At 38.7% G+C, this 27,346-nt stretch overlaps 1 long non-coding RNA gene across 1 annotated transcript; it reads right to left on the bottom strand.

Moving 5' to 3' along the window:
* On the bottom strand, nucleotides 1–27,346 carry LOC125082587 (uncharacterized). The gene is made up of 3 exons (XR_007122017.1): nucleotides 26,914–27,346; nucleotides 24,681–24,724; nucleotides 1–174 (listed from the first exon to the last, which is right to left on the bottom strand). It is a non-coding gene; the product is annotated as an uncharacterized LOC125082587 (long non-coding RNA).

The following is a 27,346-nucleotide window of genomic DNA, read 5'->3' on the forward strand; positions in this document are numbered from 1 at the left end:
GTTCTCATTATTTAATTATTTGATTAAAAATGTGAAATTTTAAAAAATCAGAAGTTAAATTGCATGGTTCATATCCTCTTAAGTGAAGGCACAGAGTTCTCAGAGGCCTGGAGTCAGAGTAGAGGCAGGCCAGGTACTCCTTGTGCTTTGCATGATGGACAGGACATATATTACCTGAGGAGTGAGAGACAAAATGAGTATTAGGACTCAGAAGCAGGGGCCCAAAACACAGCAAACTTCCTTTGAATACCAACTCTCTGTAGAGGATAAGGGCAAATTACGACTTTTACTTCAAGAGAATCTAGAAGAGAAAAAGCAGTGACAGGAAAATTCAGTAGACTTTTTGAAAATGGATAACTATATTGCCCTTGACAAATAGTGTTTATTTTGCTCTAAAGCAAAGTTTCACTCTCCAAAAATAAAATTGTTTAATCAAAATGTCTTTAGGATACATTTTACAATCATTTAATGGTTAACCGAAGTCATTGAATCTTGGAAAACGCACCTCAGCAAATGGAGACCAACTGGGTGTTCTTGTCACTTCAATCTCTGGGCCTTTAAATGCATCTCTACATGGTTAAGGGCAAACACCTGCTGGTTCTAGTTTGTTCTTCTTGCCTACAGTTAGGAGTGAAAATATGTGAGCATCGAGGTCAATGGCACTAGACACAGAATGGGTAGTCTGTTGTTTACATCTTCAACTGTAATAGGGAAGCAACACTCTCACAGTAAATATTCATAAAGATTTTAAGCTTCTGGATGCTTATTTATTTTTATTGTTGAAATATAATTGACATACAATGTTATATTAGTTTCAGGTGTGCAACATATTAATTCAAAATAGTTCTATACGGGTGCTTATTTATTTCCAGAATATCAGAACTAAAAGAGATCTTAGAGGAGCACTAGGCTAATTGCTTTCTTTTGCAAATTAGGAAAATAGGGAATGAATGACTTGTCAAAGATGGTACAGCTGATTAGTGGTTTGAGTTTAGTTTGTATCTGTCCCAATGGTATTCTCACTATTGCCTTGATTTCGAATTCAACCCTAATGCAAACTTTTTTTCTAGCCATGTGTGAACCTTATTTACTTACAATTAAAAAAATAGTTTTTGTAGAGTTGAACAGTTCTATGTTTCATTTATGTAATTATGCTTAGCTGTAACTTTTTCAAATATATTTTTGAAGAGTCCAACTTAGAAAGACACTGTTGGTATGTTGCTTTTGAAGCTGAACACTTATTCAGGGTGCTCAAATCACAAATTCATGCTGAGAGCCCCTGTAGTTACTAACTGGCATGTTGAAGCAGAAAAGAATTCTGGGTCGCTGAGGCTCCTTGCATGTTTATAGCTCTGGCTACAGCAGAATGGGTCCTTGTAAATGTCACAGGAGATAATAATTGCAATGGAAAAGAAAGAAAATGTTTGGAGCTTATGAGAAAAGACCAAACTGCTCCCAATCACAGGACTGGAGAGGTCAAGAAAACATCCCTAGGGCAAGAGAGATGAAACTTCCCCACAGTCAAGAAATTAATGCTGACACCTAGTCAGCTAAGTAAAGTGCAGAGCGGAAAGAGCCAGCCTGGCTATATTCTGGCTTATGGATAGAGCTGTGTGTGTACAGTCCAAAGAGAAACAAGTGTAAAGATCATCTTGTCACTGTAAATAAAAATCACCCAGTTGCCCAAGGGACCCAGAGCTCAGTTATAGTCTGGTCAGTTCCAGCCAGGCCATCACTGTGCCATTACTGATGATAATACAGGAAGAGGGTGGTTTTCACTGTGGAATGGAAGGAGGTATCTTTGGCACTAATGTCCAATTACATTAATGAACATGAAATTTGGCTTTGTGTGGGCATTTTTTTCCATGCTCTGAATTAGATTTTAAGTGGGTAAAATAAAATATAATAAAAAATCTTTTCTTCAGCACCATTTTTCTTTGACGGTCATTATACGAACATGTGTGACAGAAACAGAAGTATTCTCATGTCATTTGTGCTAAATCCAAGCATTGAACACAAGGCCTGATGCTGGAAGGACAGAAGGTCACTGCCCTTTGGGGAGGTGACACTTTCAAACCAAATAATTAAGAATGTGTTTACCTGAATTTGGGCTGTTTTCAAAGAGCCAATGTGAAGTACTGCCAAGCGGGGGTCTAAAGAGGGGAAAAGCTCTGCAAGAATGTATGCCTAGATCAATGCTACCAAAGTCTGCTTTCAAATGTCCTCAGAGTATTTCTCTCAGTAGGTAAGCAGCTCTGCCCCAAGGTGAGAGTTTTTTCAAAGACCGCTGTGATATCTCTGAGGTCCATCCAGTGACAATGCTGGTCTGGGGAGCAAGAAAGAAACAGTAAACAAAACTATATGGTAGGCAGATTAGTGGTCCTCAAAGATGGTTATATATCTTGTTCTTTAATAAAAATTTATGTGTTAAGATGCAGTAGAGAAAACTAGTTAATCCCTGGGATGTGTGGATCTATTACATTAGAATGAAATTACATTATATTATGTTACAAAATGGATTTTGCACTTTGTAGATGTGATTTAGTTAAGGATTTTTGAGATGAGGAGAGGTTGAGATGAAGATACAGTGTAATCACACAAATCCTTATAAGGGTAAGAGGGAAACAGGAAAATCAGATAATGTGATGACAGAAGTAGAGGTTGGATTGATGTGATTGCTGTCTTTGAAGATGGAAGAGGACTATCTGCCAAGGAACACAGGTGGGCTCTAGAAGATGGGAAAGGCAAGTAATGGATTCTCTCCCAGAGAGGCTCTAGAAGAAACACTGGAGGCTCTGCCTACATCTTGACTTTGGCCCAGTGAGACTTCTGACCTTCTGAACTGTAAAATAATAAGTTTGTAGTGTTTAAGCCACTATATTTCTGTATTTAAGACTATATATAGGAATGGATATAGGAAACTAATACACACTTATGGAAGGAAAGTGTATCTGGACTATGGCATTACATTGCCAACATACTGTATAATTTTATCTAAATTGATTCTAAAACTTTGTTAATACCTCCCTAAAACCTATGGTTACTCCCTATTGCACCCAAAAACAGGAAGCAGAAGTAGAGGAAGGGTTGACACATTCTTTTGACTCCGTTAAAAGTTGACAAAGGGTAGTTCATCCCACCAATAAAGCTTCAACACGTGGTGATGTCTGGAAGTATATTGAGTCCTGATAATCTGGCTCTGTGGTCTCAGGAATGTGAGAGAGAACTTTTCAGCAGTTGCTGAACTTGAAATATGTTTTGACCACTTCTTAGACACATGCACACACAGACATGCAGACACACACAGATACATGGAGTACCTTAATGATTACAAAACCTTTTCATCTCTGTCATTTCATTTGAACTCCGCCACTACCCTATCATATTGTCTTCAAGTTAGAGGTGAAGTAATGGGATTAGAACATTGGAATGCCTTGAACAGGGCCTCTGCAACTAAGAGCTAGAGGGGAATCTGGTTTGGTGTCAGAGTCCATGCCCTCTTCCCTTCACCACACAACTGCCTCAGGGTCTTCTAATTCCCAACACAGTGGACCTGAATGGTTCATAATAAGCATTCAGTGAGTACTTCCACACAAGCCTGGATTGATGCCCCTTTTCAGAAACCCTAAGGCAATGTCTTTCTAGAAACATTTAAGGTATTTTATTTGGAAAAAGCAAAAAGGAATCTCAAAGGAAAAGATGACTTCTGGAACCTATGGCTTTCCAACTATGATGTCTTTATAATTATGAAGAGCAGATGTTTGCTTTCCCTTTCTTTGGCTTGCATAGACCAACTTCAGATAACTGTACAGCCCAGTCCTCTCCCTTCCCCCCTTGTCAACCAGCTGCAAAATAAATTTTTTTAATCTCAGTTTGAGAAACATTCTGATTCCTCTGTGGAAGGGGAGGCAATTTCACACATCCCAAAGACCCCCAAGGGTTCTGTTCTACTCTCCTTTCCACACAGGCCACTTGAGGATTCTTCCATATCTTTCTTATAACCACACAGTGCCAAGCATATGATGCCACATATGGCAGCACATCATAATGGGTGGTCAGCTCTTGATGGGTACTGTCTGGCAGTAGAACCTGGGAACTATTTTTGCACATATTGTAGGAGTCAGTGACAAAACAAAACAACAACACATCATATTCTCCTGAGGATATCAAGAATGTGACCCAAACCAATAATTCTTATTTTCTGTCATTGAGAAGTTAATAGCTAAGGCTATGACTTGGTCCAATAGGTTGGGTCTAATTTTATCTATCATCTAATTATGAGATGAAAGAGTATAATGTTTTGTTCTTTAAAACAAAAGTCTTTTGTTCTTTAGAACAGAAACCTTCATTTGTTTATTTAATAGATATTTATTTGTTGAGAAGTAATACAGAAAACTAGTTAAGACTTGGGCCTATCTCCTGGTTCTGTTACCACAAATTGTGTGACTTTGATTACATTACTGTCCCCCCTCCCAAAAATGAGGTGCTTATTTTGCCCTATAAGCACATCTACTTTGGTTAAGTTTTTAGCTTAAACATAACATCTCAGTTATTTCATCTATGGAAGTGAGATTATGTCCCTAAACCTCATGAGGTTGCAGTGAGGATTAAATGAGCTTCTATGTGTGAAGTCTTTAAAACAGGGCCAGTCACATAATAAGTACTCAATAAATGTAAGCTGTAAACATTGTTTTTTTTTATTAGACATCCACTAAATGCATGGATCTCTGCTGGATCTTGAGAGGTATAGAAATAACTGAAAGAAGAAGCTCACATCTCAGTGCATGTCATCTCCATACTCAGGTTCTTTGAATAGTTCCCCACTGACCATTACATTGATTCTAAACCCCTGTGGCCCACACTTCATCTCCCAGGACTCTCTTGTAAACTTAGGCTCTACTCAAATTAGACAAATCCACACACTTGATAATGCACCTCACTTATTTTCTACAGCTGTGTACATGTAGTTTGCTTTGATGGGAATGTCTCCACCAGCTGCCCCTGTTGAAATCTGAACAGACCGTCTAGCCCATTTCAAAAAATACTTCATCCATAAAGCATTCCTTGATGTCTCTTCTCTATAGTTTGCATCCTGAGAGTTAGTCTCTCCACTTTTCAGACACCCTTGGTACTTTTTTTTGCCTTATTGTGGTACATATCACTTTCTGCTTGGAAGTAAGGTTTTTGAGTTTTTGGTTTATCCCTGCCCTTGGGTTATAAGATACTTAAGGGAGAGTTGATGACTAATTCTTCTTTGTAGCTCCCACAGCATCTACTTCATGACCTGGTACACCATAGATGCTCAAAAAATACTTAATGAGTAAGTGATTGTTAATATGATGAATGGTGAAAATATTTGTATTACTAAACTCTCTCTCTGTATGTGAGCACGGATGTGTACTAACAATCATATGATGGGTTTTTGCATATGGTTTGTACAAATCACGCAAGTGTATACGCCTACATTTCAATTGACAGAATAGACTTGATCGATGGTTACATACTGCCTGCATAACTATGTTTTCATATTAGAAATAATGTTAATGTGTTGCTAATGTCTTCAGCTCTGACCGCCCTCTAGTTGCTTAAAGCCATTCAGATTGTAAAGGTTGTGACAGCTGGAGGAAAGATTTCTGCAGATACAGACACCCCTCTGTATTTGAACCCCAGGTTATATGGGTCTGTACCTCCTTCTCTGGAGAGCTGGAATGAGGAAAAATAATCCAACTCTGAAAATCTGAAGTGTAAACCAGGGAAAAGAAGAGGGTAAATCTATCTATGGTATAAATCAACAATTAAGAGAGAAGACTAGATGGACAGGGGCCAATGAAGTGGGTAGTTTGTACTGGTCCCCAGCCTATGTCAGTTACCTGAGTTATTTTGTTTTGTTTATTCTCCAATAGTCATCAAGGTGCCAGGTTCTCCTCCTTGGTGGAAATAATTTTAGAAGATGAAATCTGTCCCCAAGCCCTGTTTCTGACACAGTTACCATAGAGCAATCAGCAAATAATGCTTTTTGCAGCAACTTGGAATATTACTCATATCACTGTGATGTCTCCACTTAGCCAGGATAGCAATTCATTTTAATACTTTTGTCTGAAAAGAAAAATGATTTCGATTTTCCTGATTACACATGGGCTCAACTACATATCAATTTATTTTTAAGTTCGATATTTGCATTCCTGATATAAGTGCAAACATAAAATCAAAGAGAGAAAAAAATATTCAAGCAAAGGAGCAAGTTGCAAATAGAGGTAGAATCAAAAAGTTCGGAGTCTAAACAACTTATCTTTAGAATTTGAGCTAATATTCAGGCATTATAATGAGTTACCGAATGTTAATAGTTGTAATATGGAGTTTTTTATGAATACCCCTGCATTCTTTCACTCTTTTTTTGTTGGTGTTGGTGTTGTCGGTTTACTACTCTCCGCCCCCCCCCCCCCCACTTTGGGGAAAGGATAGAGGTTTATGAGTATGACATAAAAGAAATCTTGAGGAAGACAGTTCAGAATAGTGGGTCAGTGAAGTTGACAGAGCCAGAGTCCTTCCAGGTCACAACTCTGCTCTCCAGAGAGACCAAGAAGTACTCTATGAACTCTCATTATTCAATTAGTTTGCCCTGCTGTTTGCAGATAATTATTTCACTCCTTCCCCATTACTTTGTTGAATTGACCCTTTGATCATTATGAAATGTTCCTCTTTATTGCTGATGGCACTGCCATCTGGAAGTGTACTTTGACTAATACTAACATAATAGCACTTTCTCTTTTATGTTTATTGTTTTCATGGTTTATCTGTTCCATCCTTGTACTTTCAACCTCTCCAGTCTTTTTATTTTAATTACATCTTTTCTAGATTATGTATGGTGGTCATGTTTTGTTTCTCCAGTCTGACAGTCTCTACCTTTTAAATTGAATGTTTAAGTTCTAAGACTTGGTAATATATTTTATCAAATACTGAGTAAATAAAAAGGGATATCTATGAAACATGTCCACAGTACAAACAATAACAATACAAGAAAAACACAGGTAAAAAATCACACAACATCTTTTTATTGGGTTGTCTTATTTCTGATTATTGAATTTTGAGAGTTTTTAAAATATAAATTCTGGATTCAAATCTTTTATCAGATATGGGATTTGCAGATACTCCTCTTAGTTTGTGGATTGTCTTTTCGTTTTCTTAAAGGTGTCTTTCAAAAAGAGAAGTTTTGAATTTTGATGAAACCAAATTAATCCATTTCTTTTTTTTTTAACAGGTAGTTTATTTTGTGTTGCAAGCAAAGAAATCTTTGTTTAAACTGAGGTCACAAAGATTTTCTTGTAGAAATTTTATAGTTTTATTACATTTAACATTTAGGTTTGTGATTTATTTTTGGTTAATTTTTGAATGTGATGCAATGTTCTTTGGGGCATGGAAGGGGTCCATGAATATCATCATTTTAATACCATTTGTTGAGAGGATGCTGCTGAAATGCCTCTGAGACTGTCAAAAAAACAGTTAACCATAAATGTGAGACTCTAATGCACGTCACTGTATGTGATTATTGCTATCGTTAGACTGTTTTCTATTTGTCCAATCTGTTGGTGTCCTTTGGTACTTTCTTTCCTGCCTTTTCTGCCTTCTTTTAAGGCATACAATATAATTTTAGCATTTCTCTTTTTTTATTTATCAGCTTCTTAGAGATATCTCTTTGTATTAGAAGTGATGGGGTTTATAATATGTTTCTTTAATTTGTCACAACCTACTTAGAATTAATATTATATTGTTTCAAGTAATGTGTAGGAAACTTGAATCTATATTATTTCTTCCCTTTTTAAAATTCTTTTTAAAGTAAGCTCTATGCCCAATATGGGGCTTGAACTCACAACAGTGAAATCTTGAGCCGTATGCTCCACCTACTGAGTCAGCCAGGCACCCGAGTATTATTTCATTTATCCGGTCTATATTCCCTGCTCTGTGTTGTTACTGTCAAATATTATATACATGAATTGTAAACCTCACAATAAAACACTACTACTTTTACTGTAAACGGTCAGTTGTCTTTCAAAAAAAATTGAGGGGAAAAATGGCACAATTTTATATTTACCCACATATTTACCATTCCTCCTGTATTTCTATAAATCTGTGTTTCCATCTGTTGTCATTTGCCTCAGGATGAATAATTCTTTGGCATTGTTTGTTGTGTAAGTGTGCCGACAACAGACTCTTTCATCTTTTATAAATCTGAAGATGTTTTAAATTTATTCTTATTTTTAATAGATATTTTCCACAAATATACAATTCTAGATTGACTCTTTCGTGTTTGTAAAGCACTTTAAAAATGTCATTTCATTGTCTTCTAGGTTTCTTTATTTTTGATGATAAGTTAGCTGTCATTTTGTTTTGCGGCCCTTCTGTATGTAATGTGTCTTTTTTCATTGGCTGCTTTTATGATTATTTTCTGTTTCCAGAAATTTGACTCTGATGTGCCCAGGTATGGTTCTTTTTACATTTGTCCTGTTTGGGATTCCCATAGATCCTTAGATCTGTAAGTTGATGCTTTTCACCAGTTTTGACATTATTTCTTCAGATATTTCTCTGCCCTATTTTCTGTATTTCTTTTTTAGTGACTTCAGTTACATATAAGTTGGCTCTCTTGATATTGTCTTACAGATTTCAAAGACTCTGTTCATTTATTTCAAAATATTTTTGTCACTGATTTTTAGGTTTAGTCATTTCTATTGATCTATCTTCAAGTTTTCTAACTTTTTCTTTTACTGTCTCCAATACACTGTTAAACCCATTCAGTGATGTTATCATTTTACAATTTGTGTTTACCAGTTTCAAAATTACCATCTGTTTTATTTCCATTCCCTGAAGAGTCACTCAGGATGACTTTTTTGTTTGTTTGTTTGTTTGTTTTAAGATTTTTATTTTTTTAAATTTATTTGACACAGAAAGAGAGATCACAAGTAGGCAGAGAGGTAGGCAGAGAGAAAGACGGGGGAAGCAGGCTCTCTGCTGAGCAGAGAACCCGATGTGGGGCTTGATCCTAGGACCCTGAGATCATGACCTGAGCCAAAGGCAGAGGCCTTAACCCACTGAGCCACCCAGGGGCTCCAGGATGACCATTTTTTAATTCCTTGAATATGTATACCTTTGTTGAGGTATAATTGACAAAATTGTAAATTATTTAAGGGGTACATATGATTTTATATATATATATATAAAATCATAGCACTGTTTGTGTGTGTGTGTGTGTGTATTCCCTCTCCCATCTAATTAACACATCCATCACCTCACACATTTACGTTTTTTTTTTTTTTTTTTTTTTTTTTGGTGAGAACATTTAGGTATTGCTTTTTCTTTTATACATTCCTTGAAAACAATGGTGTTACATATTTTGGCCAGTTTAATAGTTGTTTATGGTAGGCATACTTTCATCATTAAGGTAAATTTAGTCAAAGGCTAGAAAAAGTGCTGTAATAAATGATATTTGAGGATTTTGGTGGGGAGTGGGGAGGAATATAAGGAGAAATGGTTTATTGTAGGAATGTCCTTGCATAGAATTAAGACTATTGTTTAAGGATGGCTGCTGATGTAAAAATGTTACATGTAATTCGATTTTAAGTATTCATGACTGTATGGCTATAAAATTCTAAAAGGGAGAGAAGGTGGAAAAATCAGGGGTATGGTGAGATGTACAATTATGGCTTTTAGTGACAAGACAATAGTGACAGTGCAGAAAGAAAACGAGAGTCAGGAAACCTGGCCTGTGCTCTCTGCTGATCTCATAATTCTGGCAGGGCAAGTGACCTCTCTGAGTCTTGTCTCTCATTCTTGCACAGCTAACAGATGGATATAGTAATACATACACGTTCTTAAGGATTATAGAAGATTCAAGTGAGGTGTAGGGAATGTAGAACATAGTGTAAATTCTGAAGCTGTGCAAAAATAATTCTTACTATTATCAATAGTCTTTGAAGAAGTCACACACTTATTGCTTTTTCCATTGATTTCAGATAGCGATCACTACTATATGGATTATTAGAGGACTGGAAATTGTCTAGCAGATCCCTAGGGAAATATTAGAATCTTTGTTATAAATGGAAGACATTAGGGTTATTTGTTTGAATCTTTTCCTTTTTTTGGAAGAATTTATTTTGGAAGACAAAAAAGATAGATTTTTGAAATGTCTTTCAAATATAGGTTTATGTAGAAATCAGCCTACTATTCCATGTGTGGGAAACATTACAGAAAATCAGATTTTGCCTGTGCCATAAATAGCAAACAGTGGGAAATAGAATGTTCAGTCAATCATCTACCTGATACTACTGGTTTGATAATTTATTTTTACTGTACTCCCTATTTGAGGTAGATTGAGTAGATGCTTTATCTCAGATATGTTCAGACAAGAGAAAAAAGCAAAGAGCTAGTCGATTGGTTTGTAAAGTTAACTGGCCCACTTCGGTGGTTGCTAATAGAGATCTAGGGTGTAGTGATACAGGCTGGATGTCTGTCATTTCACCTTTTCATCAAGACATGTGACTTATTGAGTCTTCTATAAGGTTTAGGTACTTCATTTATCCTTGATTCTACTGACTTTGAGGCAAAGAAAGAGAGTTATTCCTTCCGTTTAAGAAAGTAGAGTCAGTTACCACTAAATCTTCAGGAAAAAGAGAAAAAAATTAATAATTTTAAAAGAAGGAGGGTTGTCTTATCCAGAGCACATGACCAATGAGCTCTGCTAGAAAAATACTTTGCATACAGTCAGTGCTCAAAAAGTATTTAATGATTGAGATAGTCTAATTTGTCTATAGCAAAATATCAGAATAAGTATTGTTTTCTTTATCCTGACAGAGAATATCTGACAGAAATTAGGTAACCAGTGTCTAAATAGATGATATGAAAATTGTCACATCTTCACAAATGGTGAAAATATATTTTCCTATATATAGCGATGTGGTTAAAATCAGGTAGGCCAAAGTGAAATGGGGTGTGTAAGCGCAGGTTATGCCTGACCCCACACTCCTCTCTGCAGCCATCTCTTTCATGATTTGGTGTGCTTGAGGGCTTGTATTTGGGCATTGAAGAGGAGGCTGGAGTGGGAAGCATGCTCCACTCCATTTCCAGGGGATGCTAGCAAAAGGTGTGTGAAACTTGGGACACCAGCTGTGCTGCCTGGGTGCCTTGGTGAGGAAGAGCAAGATGAGTTGGAGAGAGGGATATTCTTTCCAGATTTTCAAGCGATGGCGTGTCCATGTTTGTCAGGAACTGGGGGGTGGTGAGGCAGTGTGGCAGGGAGACAGTGCTCTCTCAGAAGACACTGTCAGTTGTGGTGGTAGAGAGGTGCTGCCCTGGTCAGTGGTCTCCTTTAGGCAGCTGAGAAAAAGGACAAATGTGCATTTATTCCTGAACAAACATGAGCTGAGAATCACCCTAGGGCCTCCCAGAAATAACTGAGAGATGATCAAAGACTTTGGGGTATAGGCCAGGGGAATGAAGAATGAGAATCTGCAGTTCTTCAGGTGTGGCTGTAGGCCAGGAAATTGTTATTATTAATATTAATGTGACCTCATTTTACCCACAGACTGCTGAGACTAGGAAATTCAGGTTACACATAGTATATTTATTTTCAAAGCATTTTAGTCTCTTAATATATTCTTATGTGAACCTTGTGATCAGGGACATCCCTTGAGTATATGGATCCAAGGCCAACTCTCACTATATTAGTCCTTTATCCCTATTACTCTCAAGAGACATCAGGTTATGGTGGATCAAGAGAATCGTTGAGGAGAATAAAAGTTATAAACGGGCATATTACAGAAGAGATGGGTGCTTACTCTTCCCCTCACTTTGCTCAGATGGTGCTGCTAATGGGGGAGAAGGGTCATAGTGGGTAGGTAAGGGGGAGCTCAGTTGTATACATTCCTGGGTTCAGGCATGTTTGCTGTGATGGAGCAACCCTGCAGGAATCGATCTTTCCACCAATAGAATGTTACTCCATGTTACCCTACATGTAAGATGTGGACTTGGGTGCAGAAAGTATCTCCCTTCAGGATTGTAATACCCTTGACATGGAAGATCAACGACAAATATCTTTATATTCTTTATAAAAGCAAAATCAAATTTATATACTAAAATCATTTGTCAAAAGATTTAAGTTGTTTTTTAAAAAAATTTGAAATGCATTTCTAATGTACGCTGAAAAAATGTTATGGGCTGAATTATGTCTTTTCTCACATTCGTATGTTGAAGTCCTAAGCCCTAGTACCTCAGACTATAACCATATTTGGACATAAGCTCTTTACAAATGTGATGAAATTAAAATGAGCTCTCCCCCACTTAGGGTGGGGTTCTAATCCAATATCACTGGTGTCCTTACCAGAAGTGGAAGAGACATGAAGGGGTGTGCATGGGGCAGAGGGATAGTCATGTGATAAGGCAGAACAGAGCAATCATCTGCAAGACTAAGAGGGAAACCTCAGGGGAAATTATCCCTACTAGCACTTTAATCTTGGCCTTCTAACCTGCAGAACTGGGGAAGAGTACATTTCTGTTTTAAAACCAACCAGGCTGGGGCACCTGGGTGGCTCAGTGGGTTAAAGCCTCTGCCTTCAGTTCAGGTCATGATCTCAGCGTCCTGGGATCGAGCCCCGCATCAGGCTCTCTATTCAGCAGGGAGCCTGCTTCCTCCTCTCTCTCTGCCTGCCTCTCTGCCTGCTTGTGATCTCTGTCTAATAAATAAACAAAAATCTTTAAAAAAAAAACAACCCAACCAGGCTGTTGTACTTTGTTATGTCAGCCCAGGCAAATTTGTACAGTCCTGAATGAGAAAGACCTTGTTTGTCCTGTTTCTGGCGGTATGTGTGACACCTAGAAAACTTCCTGGCACCCAATAAGCACTCAGAAACCCTCCACTTAATAAGTAAATAAAAGACTAAATGAGGCATCTGCTAGAAAGTCTTTCATACCAAGGGCATATTAGTCCAGGTCAAGGGGCCTGTTTGGAGTGCTTAGGTCTCTTATTTTCTTCTGGCATAAAGCCAAAGCTCACACTCTCCAGTCCAACCTCCCCACTCCATGATTCGAATTCTCACTTATTCTGTGTTAGTTAGAACTTATTTAGTGTTCTTATTACTGAGCCTTTCACATCAGTGGTTTGCTTATAGGTTATTCCCAACACAGAATCACCACCAGATCATTGCCCAGGTCATTCTCCAACTTCCTCTACACATACCTATGCCTCTCCTTTATGGCCTAGTTAATGTTCTACCTGCTGCCTCCTATCCTGGTGTGTCTACTGACTACCCCATTCCTGTTCTGGAATCCTGTGACACTTATTACCTGTGTCATTCACCTGAGAAACAGCATCTGCTGTCTGTGTTGATATTTATCTTTTATCATTCTGTCTCTCAATATGCATAAAAAAGCCTAACATAATAAGCATATGTAAATGAAGCATCATAATTAGAATGGTGGTGGTGATAACAAAAAAGAAAGGTCTCCTGACACTGCCCTGAGCTACTGAGAACAGAGCAGGCCTACTCCATCTCACCATGTCAGCTGCAACAGGAGGCTGACCTGACGTTTTTAGTTGCAGCAGCTGTGGCCATCCTGCCATTAAATGTCAGTATTAGTGTCCATACCAGTCCTGCAAGCTGACACAACATCATTAGCCATCTCCATACGTTCCAAAGGAGTCAAAAAAGCATTTCTCCTTTGAGAAGTCTCCTGAAAGTACCAAGTCAGGGGCTTAGGGGGAAATGGACCTCTGTCTGGCACTAGACCAACAGTGAATATACAAAGCAGGACTTCCAGGCTATTAGGATGATAATTGCTTATAGAATTGCTAGAGCATAGCATCTTTTCAGACAAGTCCACCTGAGAAATTCAGCTCCAGTACACCCGAGGAGTGACTGAAATAAATTAGGAGATGGAAGAGATTCAGAGCTCCATCAAGCTTAGACGAGTCAGAGGAAGTGAATCAGATAAATACATTAACACATACACACAGTGACGGATGAGGCAGATGACATTTTATGCTCCTTTAAACTGACTGATGAAGATCAGACAAATTAGAAATAGCTGTGGACAAGTTCAAGAATGTCTTTCTAGTATATACAGAAAAGGAAGCTTTTTTCCCCAGTTTTATTGAGAAATAATTGACATGCATCACTGTATAAGTTTAAGGAATACAGCCTGATGGTATGATTTACATATATTGTAAAATGACTACCACAGTATGTTCAGCTAACATCTATCTTTTCATATAGACACAATAAAAAGAAAAGAAAAAAGAAAATAAAGGGGAAAAAAATCTCTCCTTGTGATGAGAACTCTTAGGATTTATTCTCCTAACAACAATTTTTCCATATCATACAGCAGTGTTAGCTATAGTCATTATGTTGTATATTATGTCCCTAGTATTTCTTTATTTTATAACTGGAAATTTATACCTTTTGACCACTTTCCTCCAATCTCCCCTCCCTCAACCTCCTGCCTCTGGTATCTACAGGTGTGATCTCTTCTTCTATAAATTTGTTTATTGATTTGTTTTATAGATTTCACATGCAAGCGAGATCATACAGTATTTATCTTTCTATTTCAGACTTATTTAGCAAATGTCTTCAGGGTCCATCCATGTCCTCATAAATGGTAGAATTGTTTTTAATGACTGAATAATAGTCCATTATGTAAATGTGTATATCACAACTTCTTTATCCATTCATACATTGATGGACACTTAGGTTGTTGTTTTTGTGATTGTAAATGATGCTGCTATGAACATGGGGTTACAGATATCTTTCTAAGTTAGTGTTTTCATTATTTTTGCTTATATTCCCAAAAGTGTAATTACTGGATCAAATGGTAGTCCATATCATTTATAATTTCTTGAGAGTCCTCCATATTGTTTTCTGTGGCAGCTGTACCAGTTTACATGCCAAGAGTGCACGTTTTTCCTTTTTTTCATATCCCTGCCAGCATTTTTTATCTTTTGTCTTTTTGATAATAGCCATTTTAACAAGCATGAGGTCATCTCTCATTGTGATTTTAATTTGCATTTCCTAATGACTACTGATGTTGAGTGTCCTCTTATGTACCTGTTGGCCTCTGTGTATCTTTGTTGGAGAAATGTCTGTTGAAGTTCTTTGCCCATTTCTTAGGTTATTTTTTGTTGTTGTTTTAAGATTTATTTTATCTTATTTATTTATTTTTAAAAGGTTTTTTTTGTTTGTTTTTTGTTCTGTTTTGTTTTGTTTTACCTGTGAGAGAGAGAGAGAGAGGGCACAGGCAGAGGGAGTAGCGGGCTCCCTGCTGAGCACAAGGAACCCAGTGTGGGACTTGATCCCAAGACCCTGGGATCATGACCAGAGCCAAAGGCAGATGTTTAACTGACTGAGCCACCCAGGAGTCCCTGTTTACTTATTTTAGAGAGAGAAGGGCAACAAAAGTCGAGGAAGGAACAGCAGAGGAAGAGGGATAAGTAGATTCTGCTCTAAGGGCAGAGCCGGATTCTGGGCTCTATCCCAGGACCCTGAGATTATGACCTGATACGAAATCAAGTTGGATGCTTAACTGATTGTGCCACCCAGGTACCCCAGGTTATTTGTTTTTTTGTTACTGAGTTATGAGTTCTTTACATATTTTACATGTTACCCTCTTACCAGATATATGGTTTGAAAATAGTTTGAAAAGGAATCTTAAGGAGCAGAAATATGAAATAGCCTGGAAAATGGAAAGTGGGGGTAATGAGGAGACTGTTCCAAGAGTTGTATCTCTTTGCTCAACTTTTATAAACTTTAAGAAGATAGTTTTAAATATAATACTTTATTTTTAAAGGATGTCAGAGCAATGAAACAGTAATATTGAAATTGAGACTGTTTCTGTGAAATTTGTACCTTATAGATAGTAGGACCTTATGGATTCCCGTTTCCTATTCTTAGTCTAATCATAGAATATGAAGTTATTAATTTAAGCCATAGTTCAGAATGTGAATACCATTTCATGGTTACTGACTTTTACTGGCTCTATATTAAATCTATATTTTAAGGTAGCTAAAGATTACTAGATGCCAGTATTCGCAGAAAACAAAAGCATGTATTATTGACTCAGGTTTTGATTGTATTTAGATCATAAAGGACTTCTGATCCTAAGTTTTCACAGATTTTCTTTTTCCTCTAAATAGGCATAGTTGAATGTATATGTTTCCAATGCATATTTGTTTTTATCTTAACCTGGAAGTTTGGAAAGCAGAGAAATGAAATGTGGTAGCCAGCAAAAGAAGTAGAATTGAAATAAGTAGCTGATAGCACTCTACATTTTGAAGGTGTATTAATTTTGGGAAACTAATGGCAAAGTAAGTTAACCTTGGAGTGGAGAAGAAAAAATGCAAAGGTCAGAGGCTGTTGGCATTTTCTCCTTCCTGAGTTGTTATGCTGTTGATGGCTAAAGCCTTCATATTGCTTAGTCATAATGAACTTCACCCTGATGGATGGTCAGATGAAGCAGAGTCATTAACTAATGAACATGAAGTTGCTACATGTCTAAACAATCTCACACAGGTGGGAAAGTGAGCTTTAACATCTAAGTTGGACAAAAGTGGATCACAGATCATCTCTAGTTGAGTTCCTTATTTGTATGAAAATGTGAGGAGTCCGTGCATGAGCAGTAGCAACCATGTTTCTGATTTCCAGCTTACCCTCATCATTTTCCAGTATAAGTCCTCTGTTTAGTTAGATTGATATCCTAAATTCATCTCCTGCAGCCACATCTTCCCTCAAAAAGGCTGCCAGGGAGTGCTTCTGACCATGTGATGGAGTCCAGTCTTCCATCCTGTAATGTCCAAATTCTTTTCTACGTTTTCTAGTTGTATACATTGTTTATTTAATTCATTGTTTTGTGTATTTATCTCGCTTGGCACTTCATATATGCCTTTTTGTAATGTGATAATAAATGAGGGTTTCATCTCAATCTGTCAGATTTTTGAGGGCACATATACATTTTTTTCTGGGTTCTGTGGTTTTCTTACTAAAGGATGTTGTTTAGACAGAAGAAATAATTGTTTAATGATCTTTGATCCAGGTATTTTTTTGGCTCTTAACTTTTTTAAAAGCTGTAATCTGAGAAAACATTCTGAGTTTTATATTCAGGAAACCTTTTACTAAGGGTTTACTTTGTGAATTACAGATCCATATGATACAGAAACTTCAAACTTATACAAAAAACAAGCTTTCAATGTTGCTTAATGAAAAGCTCATAGTGTTATGTTTCAGTTTTGTTTAATAAGGAACCATAAATCATAAAATACAACACATTGTACACTATCACTAGTGATCTGGAACAAGCTTAGAGCATTTCAGAATGAAGGGTGAGTTCAACATGTCAAAAATGTGACAGGTAGGATGGTAAGTGTAGAAGGTGCTGTAGGGTGCTTAGAGGTGTTGGAGGAGCGGTGTGTTATGTGCAGTTTGGTGTGACTGCCACAGAAAGGTAGTGTCAGGGAACCCTGAATTTTGAGACTGGTGAACAGGAAGCCTGGATGTCCTGTTCGGCAACAAATCCATGATAGCCTACAGTGGTGGAGGACAGGCTCAGATACATATTATATTAAGACTACATTCTCTGTGATGGAGATTTTGAGCTCATTTTCTCAATTGAGGTGTAGGGTCATGACACTGTTAGCCATGAATTTACAGAGGTACAAAGTCTATCCACCTAGGCTGTTGGGACTTGTGATTAGCATTATATGTCTTGGAAAGAATTATTATTATATTCAAGAAAAGAGTGGTTTATTCTCAAATCATCCAAATAGGTTGACTAATTACTGAAGATTATCTTGATATTTTCTCCATCACAGTTCGGAGAAAAGGAGATCTGTCTAGGTGGGAGAACTGCTAAAACTGGAAAGGAACTAGTATCCCAAGTGCATTTGATGCTTATATTTTAAAAGTGGAGAGATAATGGATTATACAACAAGGAAAGGGACAAAAAAGTCCCCTGCTTTTAATATCCACTAATAAATAAATAAATAAATAAATAAGTAAAATGGATGGACAAATCAGTAGGTAGATAGAAAGATAGTTCCCCATTGTTTTTCTAATCAAAGGCTAATTTTGATTTCTATAAATCCCTATCATTGCTTCTTGGGGCACAAGGTGTATGAAGGAAATTTAAGATATTGATCAACAAAGGAAGGTGTGGCAGCTGGCTTGGAAATAAATCAATTAAAGCTTCAGAATTACCTAGGCATTGGCACTTGTCCTAAGATACCTTAATCGTACTCTGGATGTCAAAGTGGAAAATTGGGAGAAATAGTTGTAGCAACTTGTTATAGTTTTCTTTCATTGGTTGCCCCAAAAATAGTGTCACTATGTGAAATTAATGATTATAAAGTACTTGAAAAAACAGGTAAGTACAAGAGAGATTTGAGACCCAGTAAACCTGATTCCCTGACCCATGAACTGGAATCTAGACTTGGGAAAGTCTGCAGAGTACAAATGTGACTTTGTTCAAATGTCATGTTGAAAGTTTGGAGATTCATCAACTGGGGAGGTCATTAGATTCTCCCTTTATTGGACTGTTCTCTTTTCGGCATGCACTAGATGACCAGCTTTACAGAATAGAGACATTTGGTCATATTGCTGAAATACAGGCCTGGGGACAGGAGCTATAGCTTACCTACTGACCACCAGGATTGGTAATTGCTTCCAGAGAGGTCTGTTCTTCTCCAGTGAGTTGGAAGGCAGCAATACCATTACTCATAAACCACTTGTGTTCAAAGGTGAGAGAAACCAAGCTATCCAGACAAGTGTCCAATGTTTTGATGACAGATGAACCCTCTTATGTGGAAATGATTTGGTGGGTAGGATACAAGGTGGAGATGAAAGCTACCCCAAACCCAGACTCCTGAATGCTAATAGCCTAAAGGGCCATTTTAGTGTTATAGTACTACTTGCCGGATATTTTATAGCATTGCATAATATCTCAGCCTGGAGACTACCAAATGTCAACCAATACATTACATATGAGGGGTGATGGCTGAACAATCCAAGAAGCAGGGATCAGGGAATTGTAGGGTTTTTTTTTGTTTGTTTGTTTTTTTTAAAGATTTTATTTATTTATTTGACAGAGAGAAATCACAAGTAAGCAGAGAGGCAGGCAGAGAGAGAGGAGGAAGCAGGCTCCCTGCTGAGCAGTAAGCCCAATGTGGGGCTCGAACCCAGGACCTGGGATCATGACCTGAGCCGAAGGCAGCGGCTTAACCCACTGAGCCACCCAGGCGCCCCAGGGAATTGTAGGTTTTAAACATGCAGTTTCCTAAATTGACTACCTGTTGTAAATAACATCAAAGATAAAGCTACTTGTGATGTATTCATTTATTCATTCATTCACTTCTTCATTTAGGCCAGTGGCTTTGTTTCACTGGAATTCATACTACTGAACTTAAGAAGCCATGATTATAAGTCAACAAAATAATAGAATTAAAGAACTGACAGTCAGCGTCTCTTATTCTAGTCATTCTTTTCTTCCCTATTTACTCACACTTGGGTCTTTCAGATCATTTCTACTTAACATCTAGAGATTTATTGTGGAGTGGGAATGTTTTTTAATTGGTGCAAGATTACACAACTTCACTACTTTCTTTGTCTTGTCATTCTTTTTCTTATTTCACAAACAGCTGATTCTTTTGGTGGCATGTAGAAACATCTAAGGGGGTAGTGGCAGTCAAAGAGGAAAGATTGTTACCTGTACCACTGACACAGAAACATAATTTTTGAGTGTTTAGTGTGTCATAATACCAAAGACTTAGAATTGTGTATTTCAGCTGACATTTACATTGTGGGTTTTTTTTTTCTCAGTAATTTTTCAGAATCTGTTGGAACCAATTAAGGTTATTCTGTTGCAAGTAGTGACAATCCACACATGTTCCAGTTTTGGCCAGAACATTTGTTTCAAGAAGTCCTCAAGAGGGTACATACACTTCTTAATATCTTCCTGTTTCTTCTGAGAAAATCAGAGGTGGCACAGAAACACATCCTGTTCTCAGTTGCGTCCCTGAGATGGGTGCAACCCAGCTAACTTCACTTCCTATCTCTGTCTCTCTTGCCTTCTCCTCATTTCTCTCTTCCCCGCTCTCCCCCCTCCTGTGGTTGGTATGTGGTGCCTATATAAATTTTCATACAACTGACAAGTGCCGTAAATAACTGCTTCGCTGTGGAAATGGGTGTCTGGATACTTTTCTGTCCTAGCCATACAACTTCATAATGCTGTCTGAGGGAGGCTTTCAGATGCCTCGTGTTTTATTGCACGCTGCATCCATCTTACATCGATAAGTGATGACAAATAGGATAAAAAATCTCCCAAATGTTTCAACAGAAAAATCAAACAATTATTTGTCTTGGCTTCACTGTTTTTGATATCTGGAATGTGACATGAACCTTGCCTGTCGACTTTTCATTTCAGATTTGTTTTTGTTAACTCTTAACACCATTGTTTTATTTCTGTCTTACTCTATTTGGCCATACGCTTTCTGCTTGAATTCAGACGGTTTGTCAAATGTGATAATGGGGCAGAAAGACACAGCATGAGAAGTTAGCCTTCTTGTCTTTCAGCATTTTCCCTGGATGTAACTTTCCTAATATTAATGCAACTGTACATTTCACTCACAAATTCCAAAGCCCTCCAGAAAGGGAAATTGTATCTTCATCGCGAGCAGATCATCTTATTCTGTGATTCCAGTAATAATCTTTTTTATGGGCTTAGGCTCATTCTGAAGATGTAGAACTGGAAAAAATCTTGGCCCCCTTATTTCCTGGAGGAGACTCACTCATATTCCATTTATGACCTTTGCTGTTAAACCCAGGGATTTCCAAAATGAGCCTGGACCTTGCCTGAGATGCCTCTGAGGTAGCAGGCTGTGTCGCTTTGCATCTCTCAAACCATGTCCCTTTTGGCATTGTTATTTTCAGCATCTCTCTTCCTGGCATTGTCACCAACCACCTTCATCCTTTCTTTTTTTTTTCCCCCCATTTTTTAAGAAGTAAAACTTTTAATCTTTAAAGAGTGTGGACTATCTAGAAGTTCAAGGACAAATCCAGGGTGTCCGAGGTTTCAGGCCCTTCCTGTGTCTGCGGCAGACACCCTCTTTGGCCTTGTGCAGGTCATTTCAGTTCTCTCTACTTCTGCTTTCCCATCTGTTAAAAAGTGGATAATAATATTTGCCTCGCTGGGGTGTATTTATGCTTAATTACTGTAATTGCTTGTAAACAATTTGTTATCCTGGGATAAAACATATGACTGAAGAACAAAAAAAGAGGAGACAATTTAACATCTCTTTATATATTTTTAAAATTTATTACATGATTGCCTTTTCCCCAGCAGTTTATTTCAATAGTGTGCATAGCAGCTGCTCAAGGTAAGGGATAATGTGATAACATGAGAAAACACCTTGTAGAAGTCAGGTTTCTTCTCTAGTTCCAGCCCTAAATTGCTGTGTGATATTCAGGTTTCGCTGAGCTTTAGACACTTACTTCAAAAGGGATAGTAACACCTGCCCAATTTATCTTACAGAGATGGGAAAGAGTTTTGCATGCAATAGCTTATGTGAAGAAATATTTAGGAAACTAAGAGACCCGTAGAAGTACTTTTAATCAGCCATTTTATAGCAAGATGAGCCCTAAGACTAATGCATTAATGAGAAAACAGAAGTTGGGTATATGTCATGTGTTTTATACAACATGTGTATGTCTACATGCACACACGCGCGTGCACGCACGCACGCGCAAAAAAAGTGTATATTTTAAATATTTCCCTAAGAGCACAGTGCCCAACATATGTAAGTCCACAGTAAAAACTACCTGTTATTATTGTTTCTAGGTTACCCAGAGGATTCCATATATGCCATTAGATCTATCGATACTGTAAGTTGTAAGGCACATTGCTTTGAAACTGCCTCCACTGCTCACACAGCACTAACTCTATATGGAAAGAGCAACATATTCAATGTTGTTGAAAGATGCTGAGAATCCTTTCCAGACCTCTAATATCTCTCCTGTTTACCTTGAATTTTTCAGGAAATTCCATCATTAGAGGTTTACCCCTTTCTGTCTCCTCACAAAGGAAAATTAATCCTAAAAAAAAGTCCATCAAAGTTATTATTGACTTTCAGACTCTTAACTCCAAGAGACAGGATGCTCTGGAATGTGTGAAGATCTATATAGAAAATTCTGGGGAAGGATGAGAGAATGAAGAGCCCAAAGGGGAGATAGAGGTAGGGTAGGATCAGGACAGATAATGTGATATAAAAAGAATAGAGTATGTTATATACAACATAGGAGAGACCTGCAGGGAAAAGTCAATTCTACATTAAAATCTGTGACGATAGATAGATAGATGGATAGATGGATGGATGCATCTTTCACTGTATACTGTTCTTGCTAGAGTCAATGGGGGTTAGGTCAGCTTGTCAAAATCAGTTTGGTGTAAAATGTCTGAGAGATGGAAGGTGGTGGTTTGGGGAACAAATTGCTTTATGCTCATTAAAACCTCTTCCTATGTAGGAATCCTTAACTCAAGGATTGTATATAGGTGGAGACCCCACATTAGAAAGTACATACATACTCCAGATCCTAAAAGTTCTCTTTCTCTGCTCTCAGAGTGGGAAATTAGATAATTTGGGACCCAGGAATCCTGTGGGACTATTCCAGCGAAGTCACCTACATCCAGTTTTAGGTTCATAATTGGAGTGATGCTCTGATGTAAGGCTGTTGGCTCCTAGAGATTCCTTCTTTATGGAAGTGAATTTGTGCCTAGGAGAACAGAGAACTTTGGAGGCTGAAAAGACTCTGTCCCTGTGTCCAGCATGGGAATTCCACATCTCATGGAGTAAGAGGAGAATGCGGCATGCACATGAGTATGTGTGGTTTGTGCATGTGGAAGGTGTTCCCAGTGCCCCTAGTGCCTATTTCTAACTTATGGGCATGAGTTAACATGCAGACAGTGTGAGCGCAGCCCACATGAGCCACAGGAAAGCTAACAGGGATGAGCTGAGTAAATCTGAGTGGAGTTCATCTCCTATACCTATTATGTGTTTTATTGTATGACTGAGAGCTCCTGGGTAGGCCCAGACAAAGCCACGTTATTGATTCCTCTGTGCCCCTTCATGATTTTGCGTGCTCTTCCCTGAGACCATTATCTAAAACACTGTCTGCAATTAATCTTCAAGGCAGCATGTAATCAGCCAAAGGCTACAAGACTAGGGTTTCAAACAGTCCCAAATGCTGAGGTTTGGGACCTATGATAGGGAAGACTTGGTAGAGAGTTACCTAAATGGTCAAGCTTCCTTGGGCAGAGTAGATTATTATGCATGATGAGTTGGGACATGAAAACATGAGAACGTAGGATCTGAGTGAATATATTTCTTTATAATGTATCTGTCCGTGGAGGCGGGGGAAGGAGGAGGGGGGATTGGAAGGTGAAAGCGTCCAGATGCTGGCGCGCAGTAAAGCATTCCTGGCTGTTAGTTCCAGTAGGTCATTACTGCATTAATTTGGTGTTTAATTAAATGCCTGTGCAACAGACCATTTATTTGTTATCTAATATTAGCTTTGGTTCTTATCAATTAAATGCTAGCTGAGGGCTTGATTCACTTACATTTTATGTCCCCTTATACTCTTTTCAGAAACAACAGCCAAACCCAACAAGGCCTCACTGTGCCCGAAAAGATTTATACACTCAGATTTCAGTGTGGGGAATACAATATGCTGGTGTCATTAGGTGAGAGTAAGGGAAGTAAAAAGAAGATGCCATTTCATTTTGAGAAAGCAGTTACCCAAATACATGGGCTGTGGTCTCCCTTTCCCCTCCCCTTGCCCTCTGAACAACCGGGGGTATTAAGGGCAAGGCAGAGGTGGAAGGGTTATATATTACCCATCGTGTGTTGACATGTTTTATCCCCCACTCCCATTCTGCCTTCCCCGGTGCTAAAGGCAAAGGCCGCTGGCTTTCCCCTAGCGAAATCTCTCGTTCCCTTGTGTATATCTGAGCTTTTAGTGAGATTTGTAGCACTGCCATGAAATGCAGGAATGCTAAGGGTTTGTGTACCCACTGTCAAGTCAAGCGATGTTTACTTCAATTGAAATCTTATTTTGGGCAAAAGGAATGCAAAAAGGGCAGGAAAGGTAAGAGAGGATTACTGTGGCACAGTGGAAATGCTGGGAATCAGACCTAACGAGTGTTTGCTACCAGTTAGTCGTTTGCGTATCACTGTTGACATTCTTCTTGTGCCTATGGCCACATACCAATTATCATTTACTTAATTTTTCTTCAAACCTATCTATTCTTTTTAAATTAGAAGCTGATTTTTAAAAGAGAACTTGACTTCACTATCCCAGATACATGACTGGTATTACTTTCCATAAGAAGGCAATAAGTAGGGGCACCTGGGTGGCTCAGTGGGTTAGGCCGCTGCCTTCGGCTCAGGTCATGATCTCAGAGTCCTGGGATCGAGCCCCACGTCGGGCTCTCTGCTCAGCGGGGAGCCTGCTTCCTCCTCTCTCTCTGCCTGCCTCTCTGCCTGCTTGTGATCTCTCTGTCAAATAAATAAATAAAATCTTAAAAAAAAAAGAAGGCAATAATTATGAAAATAAATATAACATAACTACACACATTATTAATTTATGGGAATATACTCTTACCTGTCAAAGGCTCTGAGCCTTCAAGCTTCAGATCACTTCCTTTGCTAAAAAGGAGAAAAGCACATATTAGAGAGGTGTTAAAGATGTACAATTCCAGACTGAGAATTTATCCTTGGTGTCATCGTAAGGATAAAAAGAGAATTGAAAAGGGAATAACATTCTCACTATGCCTTTCAATTTTATTTGCCAAACTTGTGCACCACTAAAATTATCTATAGCTTTTCACACTTGGGAAACTACTGCTCTAAGTCACTGGAGTTCTGCTATAAACTTATCCGAAGTTCTAATGAAAGTGCAAGAATGATTTGGGATGGAGTAATCTGCAAGGATCAATAGGACACTTCGGAAACCAGTAGTTCCCCCTGTTGCAGAGAACATACCAGGCAGGGATGTTGTGGGCTGGAGCTTCTGATGGCTGCAGTCATGCCTATGGACGCATCAGTGCAGCCCTTCTGTGCTTTGTTTTCTTTCTCCCTGACCACTCACCCCATCAGAGGTACAGCACCACACACATAATCTCTCCTTTATCATCAACCCTCAGCTTTCAGAGCCTTGCATGATGTTCCATTTAAAGCTCATTCTTTTCAGGCCTTTTCTGTGAAAAGTTACTCCAATATCTTTCAGTATGAGTAGTGTATCAAATCACAATTAGTTGTAAGTTTTATCATATACAACTAGATGAGAGCGTGTGTGATAACAGAGCCAGTGTATTTTGAAGAAGGGAAATGTTTAAAGCATACAGAAGCAGTGTGGACATGCTTGCTCCCAGTGAGGCCCGTGCAGGACTCTGTGCCAGTCTTACCCGTCTGACCCTGCAGGGTGAGCTTCCTAAGCCTCCGTATACACAGGTGGTTCTTTCGTCAGGTCTTAATTGTTTCTCTGTCATGGCCTAACCCGTTCTATGGGACACGGTTCTCAAGGTACAAGTGAAATGGTAATTTTCTTCCAGTCATTCTGGTGATGGCTTCTACTTTCCATACCATGTGACAAAGCTTGACTTCAAGAGGCTGTGAGGACTAGAAGACATGGGACCTGAAAATGGGTCCCCAGGTCTCATTTAGGTTGAATAAGTGCTAATAAGAATGGACTCTCCTGTAAGTTTGGGGAGGAAACTAGATACCAAAGGAATATGACAACAGGTTATAATTCAAGTATGACATTCACTTTGGAGAGATTTAAAGCAAATGAAAATCTCTCCCTAAATTTGGAGAAACACAACTTTGGAAAGGGACAAAGAGATGAAATGTAGATAGGCTGATTGGCAGGGAGACTACATGAGAAAGTACTTCTCAGCAGTTACCAGATCCCAAGCCCTTGGACTAAAAGGTTTGTATGGCCACTCCTGTGAATATGAGGGATATCCAAAAGCTGTGGTCTTTTTTTTTTTTTTTAAAGATTTTATTTATTTATTTGACAGACAGAGATCAAAAGTAGGCAGAGAGGTAGACAGAGAGGAAGAGAGGAGGAAGCAAGCTCCCTGCTGAGCAGAGAGCCCGATGTGGGCCTTGATCCCAGGACCCTGAGATCATGACCTGAGCCGAAGGCAGAGGCCTCAACCCACTGAGCCACCCAGGCGCCCCGAGAAGCTGTGGTCTTAAAGGATTCAGAGGAATGGATATATGATCAAGACTGGAATTGACATATAAGATTTGATAGCAAAAATCAAACAAGATTAGAATTATCACTAGTTATAGAGCAGGATGTGTCTATGGGGGAGGGGTAGTAATGGGGAAAAGAAGAGAAGAGAGTGTCAACACTGAGATTAGACATGACCCCACACCACCCCCTCCCACTCCTGTGTTAACATGGATATGTTACTATGGTCTTGGGAGTAGTGAGAACCTATAAGAGAACTATGACCAAGAGGGAGGTATTCTTCTAAAGGAGGAGGGGAAGGGAGAACAGCATGTGTAAGCTGATGGTAGATTAGTTGGGGTCCAGTCTGGATGAGTAAACTCTAAGAACAGGCAGCATGAAAGAATAGGCTGAGCAAGTACACTGCCAACAACTTGCCTCCTTCCCTACAATGCATGGCTCAGAGGAGTCCCCAGTGATGTGTTTGTGTCTTCCTTTCTGTTATTACCACTTTCTCCTTCTGTTCTGTCCTTTCTCCATTCTGAGAGTCATATTATAGCTAAGTTGTAACCGTTCACTATTCTTCCTGCTTCACATTGAAACATTCACCTTTCTTTGTACCCCTTTGGTATGAGTACCCCAGCACTGACTCACTGACCCTGTTACTTTTCCTTAGTTGCACCTCATAGCCTGGCCATTTCTAACATCAGGGGATGTGGAAAGCATGATCTTCATAGGAGTGCAAATGGGCGTTATTGTACCAGCTCTGTCATCTTACAGGCTGCTCTGAAGATCCAGTGAAATACAGGTGGGAAAGATCCGTAAAACTGACAGTGCTTCACAATTCCTGGAATGTTCCTCCCTTGGAATTACTTAGTTAATCATCGAAGGCCTTTGTTCTGCATATGTAGTCCTAACTGTGGACTTGGTTTGCTCTGGCCCCAGAGGGAGTTTTCTGGCTGCTCTGGAAGGAAGCTCTTTCCTCCTGGAACTGCTGACAGGGCCTCAGCTGCAATGGTGGTAGCAGGTGGTGCTCTGATAATGTCGGCTCCAGTTGAGGTACAGGAAAACAGAACAGCTGAAGAACGAAA

Source organism: Lutra lutra, chromosome 12, assembly GCF_902655055.1.
Source record: "Lutra lutra chromosome 12, mLutLut1.2, whole genome shotgun sequence".
NCBI lineage: Eukaryota > Metazoa > Chordata > Mammalia > Carnivora > Mustelidae > Lutra > Lutra lutra.